The 13,125-nt window shown below is 38.9% G+C and overlaps 1 long non-coding RNA gene across 1 annotated transcript in view; it reads left to right on the top strand.

Moving 5' to 3' along the window:
* Positions 1-9,912, top strand: part of LOC141727107 (uncharacterized) — a 37,769-nt gene extending 27,857 nt beyond the window's left edge. Inside the window, exons 3-4 of the long non-coding RNA XR_012578160.1 lie at positions 9,396-9,575; positions 9,680-9,912. This is a non-coding gene — a long non-coding RNA (uncharacterized LOC141727107). The remainder of the gene's footprint in view (positions 1-9,395; positions 9,576-9,679) is intronic.
* Positions 9,913-13,125: the final 3,213 nt, after the last annotated feature.

The following is a 13,125-nucleotide window of genomic DNA, read 5'->3' as shown; positions in this document are numbered from 1 at the left end:
AAATCCAGGGCCTGCCTTGCAACCACAAGCCACTGCATAATTTATAAAATGCAGACTGCTCTCTGCTTCTTAAACACAACCTGTCCTAGCCTGAGCACCTCTTTAAATTGAACATTGTCTTATGCACTTTGATTGTGTGTGGAAATATACTGCTTCAAGGTAAAAGGAGAGGAGTTGAATTATTATCCTGAAGACTGTTTGTACACTTCCACGATCCACCCACTCATCTTACCTTGAGGGCGAAGTGAATTGCATGGGCTGGTCAAGAACAGAGCAGAGCAGTCAAGTGCTGACTGACAAGGTTGCCCCTCCTAAGTGCTGGCTCTGAGCTCTGATCCCTGAGCACTATTGATACTCGGCAGTGAAGCAGAACTGCTGACGTTCCTGCTGGGCTCCTCACAGAAACCTGAACATCACCACTGCATTCTCAAATTGGAGCCAGAGTTCAAGGAAGAAAATTCAAAACAGGGATTTTTATCTTAAATGAAAGATGTTTTCGCTGTGGCTCCTATTCAGTTCCATACTCAAACTTTAACCTAACTTTAAACGTTGCACCTAACTTTAAACATTAAAACCCTATTGTGTACTGGAAGGCTAGAAGTCAGCTTTGTGATTGAACTTAGCTTGCTGAACTTAGGCCTATATCAAGAGAGAAACCTCTGAAGCACTTCTCTTTATTAAAAATATATTTCTACCGAGAGTTGACATGTTCCAGATATGGCAGCAGACCACATTTCTTGAAAGTTACCTCATGGTCTCAACCTTCCTAATGACACTGTAAACCACGGGTTATCAAACCAGATTTAAAGTGTGTGCATATAGAAAACTCCATTACAAAGAGAGTTATCACAGCTGGCCTGGCCATTCCTATTTTATTACAGAAGAAAACCAAATATGTATGCATGTGTATCTACTTATCTGTATGTATTTCATTTATAAAAAACAAAGGGCAAATGCCTGGCCCTTGGAAAATAATTACCTTCCCATGTATTTCAGCAGGGCAGGATTTCTCATATTTCTCATCAGCAGTTTGATCTCTAACCTGATTTCCCTCTGAATGTGGTTTAAACTTTACCCAGTTCTTTTTCTTCTCCTACTTCTTGTTTTACAAATGTGAATACATAATTAACTGTGATTATAAAAATGAAAACTTTGCATTTACACAGGCATGGTTTTTTTACCTTTATTGATTAGAAATGTGTCTTTATAAGTTTTAGAACTATAGTAGAATATTAGCTATAAGTAAAATAGTTATTTTTCATTATTCCTCTGAGGTACACTTGAAAGTTAAAGCAATAATAAAATAAATGACAAAAAAAATTTAAATACTTGGGAGCACTTAAGAACAAAACTCAAACGGTAAAAATAAAGAGAAGGGAAAATGTAAAGTGACTGCAAAAAGTGACTGTTAAAAACGTTGCTGCTCTTAGAACTTGTGAGAGTATTAACGTTGCCCAATGTTATGGAGCAATGGAGCAAGCCCCAGATGGGCACATGGTGGGCACGTCTCTGTAAGGATTTTTACCATTGCCATATGCTGCTGATGATGATACAAAAGGGGAAAAATCAGAGATGGAGGAAGCACAGACTGTAAACTTAATGCAGTGCTTTAAAAGAAATTGAGTGGGATGGAGTCTTAGTCCATGTTATAGAGAACTTTGTGTAAATTTTCCAGCTTTTCCACTGAATACTTCAAGTAACAACATGAGGTGTATGTGAAGTAGGAGTAGATGGCTGAGTCAAGTTCATTGCAAATGAGGTAATAAAAGAAAAAAAATATTCCTGGGTAGGTACAATGGAAGACGAAATCAGCACTGGAAGAATTTTCCTGTAAAGGGGATACTGTCAAAGGGTTTCCCATCACTGGAAAGTCATCCTTTATTTCTAGTACTGGTTTACAAAGGCAAAGTACCATCAAAACTTATGTGGGATACCTATGTGTGTCATCTCTGTGGCATGCAGGTGGAAATATGCTGAAATAATGCTGAAAAGCCTAGACATGCAAATCCTCAGACCTTTTGAAAGCTCTGGTTTAGGGTGAGCAGGAAGATGACCCTTTGCTCCCTCAACACTCTGAAGTCACTTTCTGACTCCAAGCTGGACAAATCACCACTGTCAGCTGTTAAATTAATTGAACCAAAAATTGAGGGAGAGGGGCCCACACTTCACCCATGCCACATGCAGGAAAGTTCAGGAAGTGGGGGGAGGAAAGGAGAGGCTTCCTGATCTGCCAACTAGACCACTCTGTGAACACTTTCAAACAACACACCTTCAAATCCTTGTCTAGACATGGCCTTATGCAAGCCAGAGATAAGAATCAGCCCCTGAATGGGTGTTTTGTTATATAACCACCCATGAGGTGCAGAGAGTTAAACATTTGCAGTAGTTTGTAACATTCCTAAAGCATTACGTTTCCAGCAAAGTGGATTATCTTGTCTCATTTTTCTCTGATGAACAATCAACTTCGATCTTGACACATGAATTTATTATGCATGGGTTAGACAAACTGAGCCTTAATAAGCTGCAGTTAAAAACCTCACTTTGTGTTTGTGGAGAGAAAACTCAGCTCCTAGGTTGCCTGACAGGGGTATGAAATCGAAATCAGGCTTCTCTACTCTCGTCCAGCTCAGGGTGGATGTCTATATACCAAAGATGGGATTTTTTTTTATAGGTTTTGCTAGATATTTGATTGCTTTGTTGGAACAGTTCCACAGTAGCTGACTGAGCTGACCTCCAGATGTATCTCCTCCAGGGCATTATGTTCTGTTTCGCATTATCAGCTGCATGCTCCAAAGGTTAGGTTATGAGAGCTTGGGTGGGGCTTTTAACTCCTTCTTCCATCCCAGCAATCCTGACATGCCTGTTCTCCTGCTCTTCCCTGGTTAATTCTACCCAACAGTGGAACACAATACAAGCTCAGCTTGATTTAATAATTGCAGTCATGATTTATGTGCAATGGTGTCACTTCACTGAGCATTGATTTGATAGATAATGGAAGGCATGTGCCTGGCTTATTTGGAAAGTTTATTTGACACTACAGATTCTTGAAGGAATGTGCAGAAACTTCTAAATATATGGGACAAACTCACCTGGTGTAAATCAGGTGTCTGAATTGACAAGAGCAGTAATGGGTAAGGCAGTAATTAGTATGCATAACTATTTCAAGGTGAGTAAAATAAAACAGTTCCAGAGCCCAGAGTGTCATTGATTTACGCCAGCTGAGGATATGGCCCGTAGAACTGACAAGAAATGGCTATGCCTACTAATTACTGAAACTGCTAATGTATTTCAGCTGGTACTAACTGGTTTTATGTCACTGGAAAACTACAGAAGGGCTAGCTAGCTCTTGCAGATCAGACACCAACCTGGTTGTGAAGTTTTTTTGGTTAAATGTCCAGAAAAGTGGGGCTGCAGTTTATGCGATGACTGTTCTTGTTAGCATTAAACCCTGACAAGACTTCTCACTAACTTGGGCATCCTCCTTACAGTTTGCACCGTCTTCTTCACAGATTGAAGCAGGATGAAAAGCTGATTTTTGGGTTAGCCTTCTGGCATAGTGTGGTTTGGGATGCTTTTGACACTATTACAATTTCAGGTGGTCACTCAGGAAGAAGCAGCTGGTGAGTACAGAACACTTCCATACTTGGTACTTGCTGTGGTTTGTAAGCAGCAAGAGCTGAAAACGTGTGGGAAGTGCTTTAAATGGGCTCACACAGTTTCTAATTTATGTAGAAGGTATTGAGGGTTATACTGCATGCCATATTTTGTCCTGTCAGATTTATGTCTCACATCACTTCAGTCACAGGTATGTCTTTCCAGGGATTCAAATCATCACTGAAGGTAAAAGCCCTCACAGACATGAGGACACCAAAGTCCTTCAGAGCACGGCCACAGGATGAGTGAGCATTATTTCCCAGCTTCTGTTTTGTTCAATTCAAGGCCTGTGATGTTTTGAAATGGAGGAATGTTTTTTTTATTCCTGAATCAAGTTTCTTTAGAACTTCATTGGTAAATGTTGGCATAATTGCCAGTGGGACTTGACCATGCAAGAACATTTATAAGGATTTTTAATAATGAGGTCTTTGCCCTGGCTTTACTCTACTGCCGTTGACACAAGAAAACTGAAACTCCCCGGAAATATTCAGCTCTAAGACATTTTTCATATACCGGTGTGCTTAGCATATACAAAATATTCTGGGAAATAACTAAACCTTTGTCACTACTTCCTGGCAAGGAAGTTCCCTTTGTAATTTTAGGCTGGAAGACAAACAAGTGAGGCCAAGATTGTTTGTGTTCACAGAGTAACTTTTATTTACTTAGTCAGTAACACTGGAAAACAGATGGTTACAGAAACATGTGGGCAACTCCTTCACCCTCCATTCCCAGTTCAGTGCTGTTGGATAAAAGCCACATTAACTCTAAAGCTTAATGCAGTGCATGTGGTAAGAATTACACAGGAAAATTCCCATTAAAGAAATAGAGTTACAAATCTGACAGTTTCTCTTCTCAATGCTAAAATTCCTGTCCACAAGCCAACAACAGAAGAAAAAAAAGATAAACATCTCTGCACCTTTTTGTGACCTGTGCTAGAAAAAGGTAAATGAAGAAATGATCAAATAAGGTTGTGATATTTATTTTCTTGCTTTCACAGTCTAAAACAAAACCTAATATTAATTGTCACAAGTATCCTTGTGCTAATATCTCCTTTCATTCAATTGACAGGCTCTGTTTTGTTATAATGTTAATCCATTTTGACAATACAGACAGGATATCTTCATAAAAAACAGATCTTAACAAGACTTTCTGTTGACCCTTACCACACAGCTAGGTTATTTTCATAATTTACCTTGATTATCCTCACTTCAGCTGTAGCCACAGTACTTTAGAAAAAAATTCAACTAAAACCAAATTGGTCAATTAAAAAAATCATCTCAGATTTAAGATGCTAGTTGATCAGATGTTTTGAATTTTAAATTACTAAGTTTGTTACAGCTTACTTGTCTTAATATTATTCAATATTGCTGTGCATACTTTTACTAACACAACTGCTAATAAATCATTCTGAAAGAAGAAAAAGTTTTATTTGGTATTTAGCCAGATTGCTTTTTTTTTTTTTTACCCATTTTTCTTTCTTTTTTGGAATTGTTTAACCACAGGGTTGGCTCTGGCAACATGTAAGTACCTAAACTTTAAATAACAGCTTTTGTCCAATCTATTGCACTCATCCATTAGATCTCTTACATTTTCCTTACTCTTACATAGACAATACATAGACAATACTGGTTCTTCACTGTCTACTCTGTGAGTAGTCATTATGCCCTTGCAAGGAAAACACAACATGAAAGGAAAAAAAAAACCTGATTGGTAGCACAATGGATTTGTTTTGAACTCACCACAATAATTACACAAGGTGATGAGTGATGAAGAATCCAGCTCATTATTGCTAAGAAGCACTTCTCTTTTAGCTAGTACTGCATATCATAGATATAAAGGCCCTGGTTTATTACAGTGATTATTATTAGTCCAGTTGCCAATCCAAAGATCATATTTGATTGTCCCATGTGCAGCAGAATACTAATCTATTTCCCTTCTTCATTCTTCCTCTATGCTTGTATAGACAGGTACATTAATCTACTCTGCCAAGAACGATCTTTTTATCTATGCAGAACTAAAATGATTCTTCCCTCTTATCAGCATCTTCCTATAAGCAGAAGATAAACCAAAAACGTTTCCTCACCCCATGTTTTTGTCAGTTCTCTGCTTGGAGGGTGATCAGATCATTTTTAATTGCACACTGAGCAACAAATATCTGACGTTTGCATTTGAGTGACTAAGAGCTGAATTTTGTTGACAATACTAATATGCTCTTCTGTTTAATGTATATCAATTTTTAGAAGTTTAATCAGATTAACACTTTGCTGAGGACTCACAGGAATACCTCATTCTGACAGTACTCTGTGTTTGTCATTCACCAGATAACACCAAGCTAAATTCCTTCACCCAAAGATTCTGCATGCGTCACGTCCCAGGCTATCCTGGGAAGGAAAGCAGCAGTGCAAATAGACCCAGCTCTTAGCAAAGAGGTTTCAAAAGGCAGGATGATCCAACCAAACAGCTTGCTGGCAAGAAAAAGGGGCAGTCCCACTCATCCCCTTCCTTTCCCTTTCCTGGGGCACTGCTCTTATCTCCTGTCAAACAGACTGAGCACAGTGAAAGGGCCAAATGAATCATCTTCTGGGGGCCTGGTGACCTCACGGGAGGAATTTCACCATCATCTCTTTGGAAGGCAGGATCAAGCCTGTAGGGGCACCCTGAAGTAATTTATCTGTGGGAGGAAGAATCTAAACTTAAATGATCCTCAGCTCGGCTGGAGGGATAGGTTTTCATGCAAAATCTTCATTAAATTGGAAGTGGAGTAAAATTTTCTTTTGACAGTGTTTGGCTGTTTGATTCATGTTTGAGATTTACTTAGGGCTCTAACTAAAAGAGAGAAAAATGAATGAAGAGGATCTCATCTGCTTGTTAGCCTATGAGTCAGCGTGGTAAGATTCAAGGTGTGACTCAAGTGCATTTTTGGGTGACATGTTAAAGCAAAGTTCTGACCACTTTGCTCATTAAAGATCCCACTGCAGTAATTATATCTGTAAAGTGTGTTAACTCTGATGGCCTGGCCAGATGCCAAACTTCAAAATTGCATTCTCCCATCTTTGTTTCAAGTGGACACTGTAGTCCTCATTTCCTCTCCAAAACAGCTCCCTTATTCTAGACTGCTAAATCCTTCCTGTGTTCCACACAAAGTTTCAGCACTGTAATAGATTAAACAATCATTAAGTGCTTACTGTATCAACTTGTAAAGCAAGGGAGTATTTCACAAGATGAAAGGCAGCATAAAAATGTAAACTACTAATAGTTTTGGGCCCACTCACTGCAATATGAAATTTGGCCAGTGGCAAAAAGTAATCAGCTGAGGGAGAGTTGAGTGGCTCCATTACCCATTGATGTGCAACATTTCTCCCAGCATGTTCAGTGTCATGAATGCATAAGTTTGACCTAAAAATCAGATCTTTATGTACATCGTGGTACTGGCTCGGCTTTCTTTTTTAGGTCAGATTCTCAACAGATTTATGCTGCGAGCAGTTACAAATTCTTCTTGAGAGACACTTGTGTCAAAAACAAAAAAAGGTAGTATTTGGGCTTTTTGTACATGCTTGGATTGCCTGTGTGGGCTCAATGCAAGAGAGTAATTTCATAAAGAACACAAACAAGACATCTGTGTTAAAGTTCTCCCCTGCCTGATGCTAGCACTGTTTGTTTAGAGAGAACATAAGAGGAGAGCACACCTGTAGCAGTATTTCCCTTGGTAATATCTCCCCAGATTCTCCCTCTACTAGGCTGTACAAGAGAAACAATACACAGGATTGAGGTGTGAAGAAATGATATACAGATGTAGCTGACACTGACAATGCAATTTGCATAATATGGTAATGTATGCATTATAGTTCCAACTACATACATGATCAAAGCATCCATTGTAAATGATAATGCAAATTAATTTTAGGCTCATTATTATTAATTGGACCTGAATAGAAATCAGATTCAGTAAAAATAGAATAAAGAAACAAACTGAAACTATTTAGGGAAACAGACATTAATGTGATTATTCTCTCTCACTCACAGTTAGGCACATGCTCCTTCTGCCTGCGTTGCTCCTTCTGCCTTCTCTGGTATGATTTCAGACAGAAATTCTGCAGTTCATTCTCTTGGTTTCTCTTTTGATGTTCATGTCACTCAGCACACTTTCTTAAATGTATTATTAAGGTCTGCATGGTCTAATAGGTTGCCATTACCCTCAGCTTGATTCATTCCTTTTCCAAATTAAATCAAGTTTGGGCTTGAATAATGTTGATAGGGACATTTGTGTAAACTAAGTTTGTTACTCCAGTAATGGGGTTGTTTTTGTGAATTAATGGGTCATTTGTTTTTAAAAACAGAACACCGGCATGTTCCTGATGTTCCTGCCCCTTCTAATAACTCTGTAATGGTGATCTTCTGTCCTGTTGTAATGGTTTCTAGCTTCTGCAGTGCCTGGAGATAAGAGAAGGATAAAACTCTAGGATCTAGCCATTACCCAGTACTGAAGTTCCTGTCCTAAAGTGGGTTTAAAATTATTTAATCATGTAATGTAATTATATCCTGATTTTTGCTAAATATTTACATCTGGTGAGACTACTTTTTTTTTTCCTAGACAGTACTAGAATGTGATCTTCAGCAGCTACAAAATTATTTAGCATTGATAGCTCTCACCTGTAAGAAGTGCATGGTTAGTTTCCTGAGAATTAAAGCCAGCATTAAGATATGAGCATCTTTTTTCTCTCTGCGAATATTTGAACTTAACAATAAACATGCTTTCATGCACTGGGAAAAGACTGCAGCAGTTTTAGATGCAAACCAATATTAATTTCTTCCTAAATTGAGGAAGCTAAAGAGGACAGATAAAGTTTGTGATCTCATTTCTAGGAACATTCGTCTGCCTCTCCTTAGTAAGATCTTAACGAATTCACTCTGGCATTTTAAAGGAAATGCCATTTTAAGTAATAATTATTCTTATTCATTTCCTTACTGTTATTATTTTCTTTATTATAGTTCTTGTGATTTATTTATATGTGGCATTGTAAGAAATGTTAACAAAACAGCTTTTTTTTTTTTGCATGGTTCATACTATATTGATACTTATAACTGCAGTGACATTGCACAGAGCTTATTATCTTTATATTATGGGATGTATTGCTTCATACTCAATCACTTTGCTAAAATAATTTTGGAAAATCCGTTGAGCACTGTTGCATTTACTTTGCAGTGGCTACCTTTGAACCAACAGGGCCAATATAAATATAATATATATATATTTATATGTATATAAAGAGAGACAGTGTGTGTATATATGTATATATCCTCTGATCCATTATTGCCTACATCACCTACAGAGAGCAAAGGTAGAGTGAAAACTCTACTAAAGGAAGGCTAAATGGAGGTATTTTGTCCCTGTCCCTTGATGGCTACTCACATTTTTACCCTGTTCTATTTCAGATGTTTTCACCATCTCCTTCAAGAGAGATACATGCAAGGAAAAGCTGAAATACTTTTCCCATTGTCCAACATACAAAACATGTTGCTGGGGAAGTCCTGGTTACCAAATGTGTCTGCAGAATGTGCAGGCACTAGCAGCACTAGAGCAAGCACAAAAGATTGGCTTTGTCTCCTTTATTCATGATAAATTCACATTTTACTTCTTGTGCATTCGCTGAAGTCAGCAGGGCTCGAAGCAGAGTATGCAGATATTGATTTTGAATCCTGGACCAGAATCTCTCACTCTTCCCAAATTCCACATTTTTCAGAAATGCTGGTCACCATTCCAACAGCTCTAAAACTGGATGTTGCAGGTGTCTTGCATTGACAGCTGCAATTTTACTGATGCTGTGCAGCACAGGATGTCCACTCTCATTACGTCTCAAGACACAGGAAATGCAACTCAGTATCTGAATGCATAAGAGAAAAGGAGCCTTTTAAAGTTCAAGGTAAGTGCCATGATTTTTAAGTTGCTGGAGGAGAAGAAGAGAGCATTTAATGGATCCTTTACTTAATTTTGAAACTTGCCTTTTATTTTTAATGCTTCCTACAGGATTCAAGAAGCCTGTTGACACCAGTACACGCTGGTATATAAAAATCAATTACAGAATTTAATACTTATGTCTGCTGACTTCCAACCCCACAAAAGCCTGCACTGAGGAGGTTCAGAAATTAGAAGTGAAGAACTGCCAGGCACTTAGATTCTTATTGTGAAGACTGACTGAAGAGAAGCATGCAAAACACAAGAATCAGAATGAGTTGCTACACAAATGATAAACAAAATAAAAATACGTTGAGAAATATGCATGTGTTCACTGCACTCAAAATTAGTCTGTTGCATTGTTTCCTGAGGCCATAATTTGCATCAGAGGTTAAGCAGGATTCAAAAAATCTGACAAAATATTAATGTGGACAACAGGAAACTCTCAAGGTGTAAACTCAGGGTTTCTAAAAATCCTGCTGGAGAGGCTATACCTTCCTACACAGTAAAGCATAAGGCAATTCCTTATTGTCAAGAGCAAGAAGGAGAATTTTCCCAAGAATAAATGTTTATTTCTTTCTTAGTTCCTTAAGGTTTCTCTAAAATTCTGCTCACTAATGGTATGATGCTAGAAATTGTGGTCTCCTGTGGTCTGATCAAACATGATCATTCCTACAGCTCTAATCAGGATGGATATTCAATAAATAAATAATTCTTGTGACATGCAGAAGGAGGAAAAGGACAAAGCATTCCAGGCTAAGGTCAGAAAGTCCCTATGAGCTCTCTCTTCCAGATTACTCACTGTATTTCCTATTTTCACATGGCTTATTCTTGCAGAATTTGGCTTGCCTGATGCCTTTCCGTTTCACAGGATTTTCTTTCCCAGATACTGACAATAGGTGTTTTGCCTTGGATGACAAGCATGACAAACTGTAAAGTTATGTCCTAGACATTCTAGTGCATGCTCATATCCTGGTATGACCTCATTTTAAGGAATGTGATTGTGATTTCCAGCATTACAAGGTGAACTCAGGATTTGGTTATATCTGCCATACACCATGTGAAGTACTGCCTCTCTCTGAATTTCAGCTCATGCCAATACATCTTCATAGCCAATGCTGGGAAACATCACCAATGACTGCGGCTGTTTATGGAGCACAAGAACAGAATATTTAATTTTACCATCCTCTAAGGACAGCAAAGCTGAATTTGAACTCTAGTTAAAGTTTTGCTGATTACTCCTGACCTTTCTGGGACAAAGACATGAAGGTCACTGGAGTCATGACTTTTTTCACATTCTGCTTGTCTTTGTCATTCCCCTAATAATGCGGAGGACTAGAAACAAGAGCTGGGTGGCGTTTTTTTCCCCCTGCCTGGAAATCTATTTAGATTAGTCACCAGGTTTTCCAGTCTACGGTCATTGAAGGTCATTTGGTTTACAGCTGAAATTCTCAATTGGAACCTCATCTTGTAATCAGAACTTAAAACCCAAGCGAGGTTTTGTATCTCCTCTGAAAGGGTAGGTTGTTGTGTGATTAGCTTCAGAATGTTAAATGGACTGGCTGTGTAATGATGGGTAATTTTGGGGGGCTTAAATTGCTCTGTGAGAAGACCTGTCTTGAATAATAATACCAGGCTATATTATAAGGAACAGTATTCTAAGCTTCTCCTAAATGCTAATTCTATTACACATTAACATTTCCTTGGCTGTAAAGTGGCAAAAGGCAGGCCAGCAAGATGTAAAAATCCTGCAAAGTGCATTTTCACTTATGGACTGTTCCTAAGAGCAGGCCGTTTCCTGAAAACGTCCCTTAAATAAGCATCCACTTACAGTGGTCATCATCCTACAGTCAGCATCTGCTAATAGCTGCTCCACAGCCTTGGCTGCTGGCAAACACAGAGTATTTGTTGTAATCTACAGGGTGATGGAATTCTTGCACTGTTTTTTAAAAAACTATTCTTGGCCCTAAGTACAAAGCATCAGTGACACAATGGGAATATACTCCTAAGGGCTGTTCACAAAGCCTGGTGTCCTGTAAATTCTTTGGTTCTGTAAGAATACTGGTGAGAATCTGAAAGCCCTCTTAATTTTTATTGATTGATTGATTGATTATTTTAATGTTTCTTTGGTCCCTGTGCAGCTCAAACACAAATATTTACATTTACATGTATGTGTGTGTATATATAAGTAGTTAAAACTGAAGACTCCTTGAAGGAAACAATCCACCCCTGCCATGATATTGTTATTGAGGATAGTATTTAGCATTGTTAGGGGAAACCAGTTTTTTCACCAACATCTCCTGCCATACAAGGTGACTTTTTATTTCTTTGTTGTTATTCCACTTATGGTTCCCAGCTTCAGAGACCCACCCATGGATGGCTTCAGCATCTTCCATCTCCCCCTCTGTCCCAGTTGCTGCCTCCCTTTCTGTGTTTCCATTTGGCCTCCATGCATGGATACAAGCAGGGGGTTATCCTGCGCAGGGATGGGTGTCAAACACTGCCCTGTGCAGGCAGGGACAGCTTGAGGAATGTTTCCAGCTGGAGATCTCCCCAGAGTGCCCCAGCATCACACCATGACCTGTTCCAGCAGGCATTATTGTCACTCTGACTGGCAAGCTGGGCATTTCCAGAACATCTCTGTGGGCAGATGGTGCTTCCCCATCTTGGCTCCATTCTTAAGGAGTCTGAGTCATCACCCTTTGGACACACCTTGATTCCTCTCTGGCTTTGCAGGAGCTGACACCATCCAGCTCTTAATCCTTTCACCAGAAGCACTAAACTCTAATGCCAGATTACTTTTTTCCTTTATCTTCTTTAGCCACTCTACAAACAGAGCTTCTTTTAAGTGATTACTTTTATATATTCACTTTACAGGGATTTAAAAAATTCCATGGATTTCAGAATAGTTCACTCCAATAGATTCCAGCTCAGCAAGGCCACCAGCTTCCCAGAGCTTGCAGACACCACAAACATGAATGCACCCCTATGCTCCATGGTTTTTAATATACAGGGTTCCAAATTATGCTGCTGCTGCTGCTTCACATCCCTCTGATGCAAAGATGATGGAAAAGTGAATATCTGGAAAAAAGCTCCAGCCACATAAGGAGTTAATACCATTCACAGCTACCTGTGTTTTTCAATTGTCATTAGTCAAACAAGACCCTGACTGACTACTTTGAGAACAAAAGGCAGCAAAGTCATTAAACAATTTTCTTCTACTCAAATTCATTCATGAGTCAGATACATCTCAGGGATCTGGGCCTACATTTCTAAAGCAGGTTATTTTGCTGAGGCCAGGCTGATTTTCCAGCTAGCTTCCTTTCTCCACAGCTGAGACCTCAGAAGAAATAAGAATCAATTTAACTCATGTTAAAAGGGCACCTTTTAACTCTATGCACCCAGACCCATCAGCCTCCTGCCTCTCTCAGACTGGCAACCAAATACCAGCCTGCTGGAGAATGCATTTACTTTTTGATGAAGTACAGACCTTAAAAAGCTAAGCTGGATACAAGGTC

Source organism: Zonotrichia albicollis, chromosome 2 (genome assembly GCF_047830755.1).
Source record: "Zonotrichia albicollis isolate bZonAlb1 chromosome 2, bZonAlb1.hap1, whole genome shotgun sequence".
Lineage (NCBI taxonomy): Eukaryota > Metazoa > Chordata > Aves > Passeriformes > Passerellidae > Zonotrichia > Zonotrichia albicollis.
This window is presented reverse-complemented; position numbering and strand designations above follow the sequence as displayed.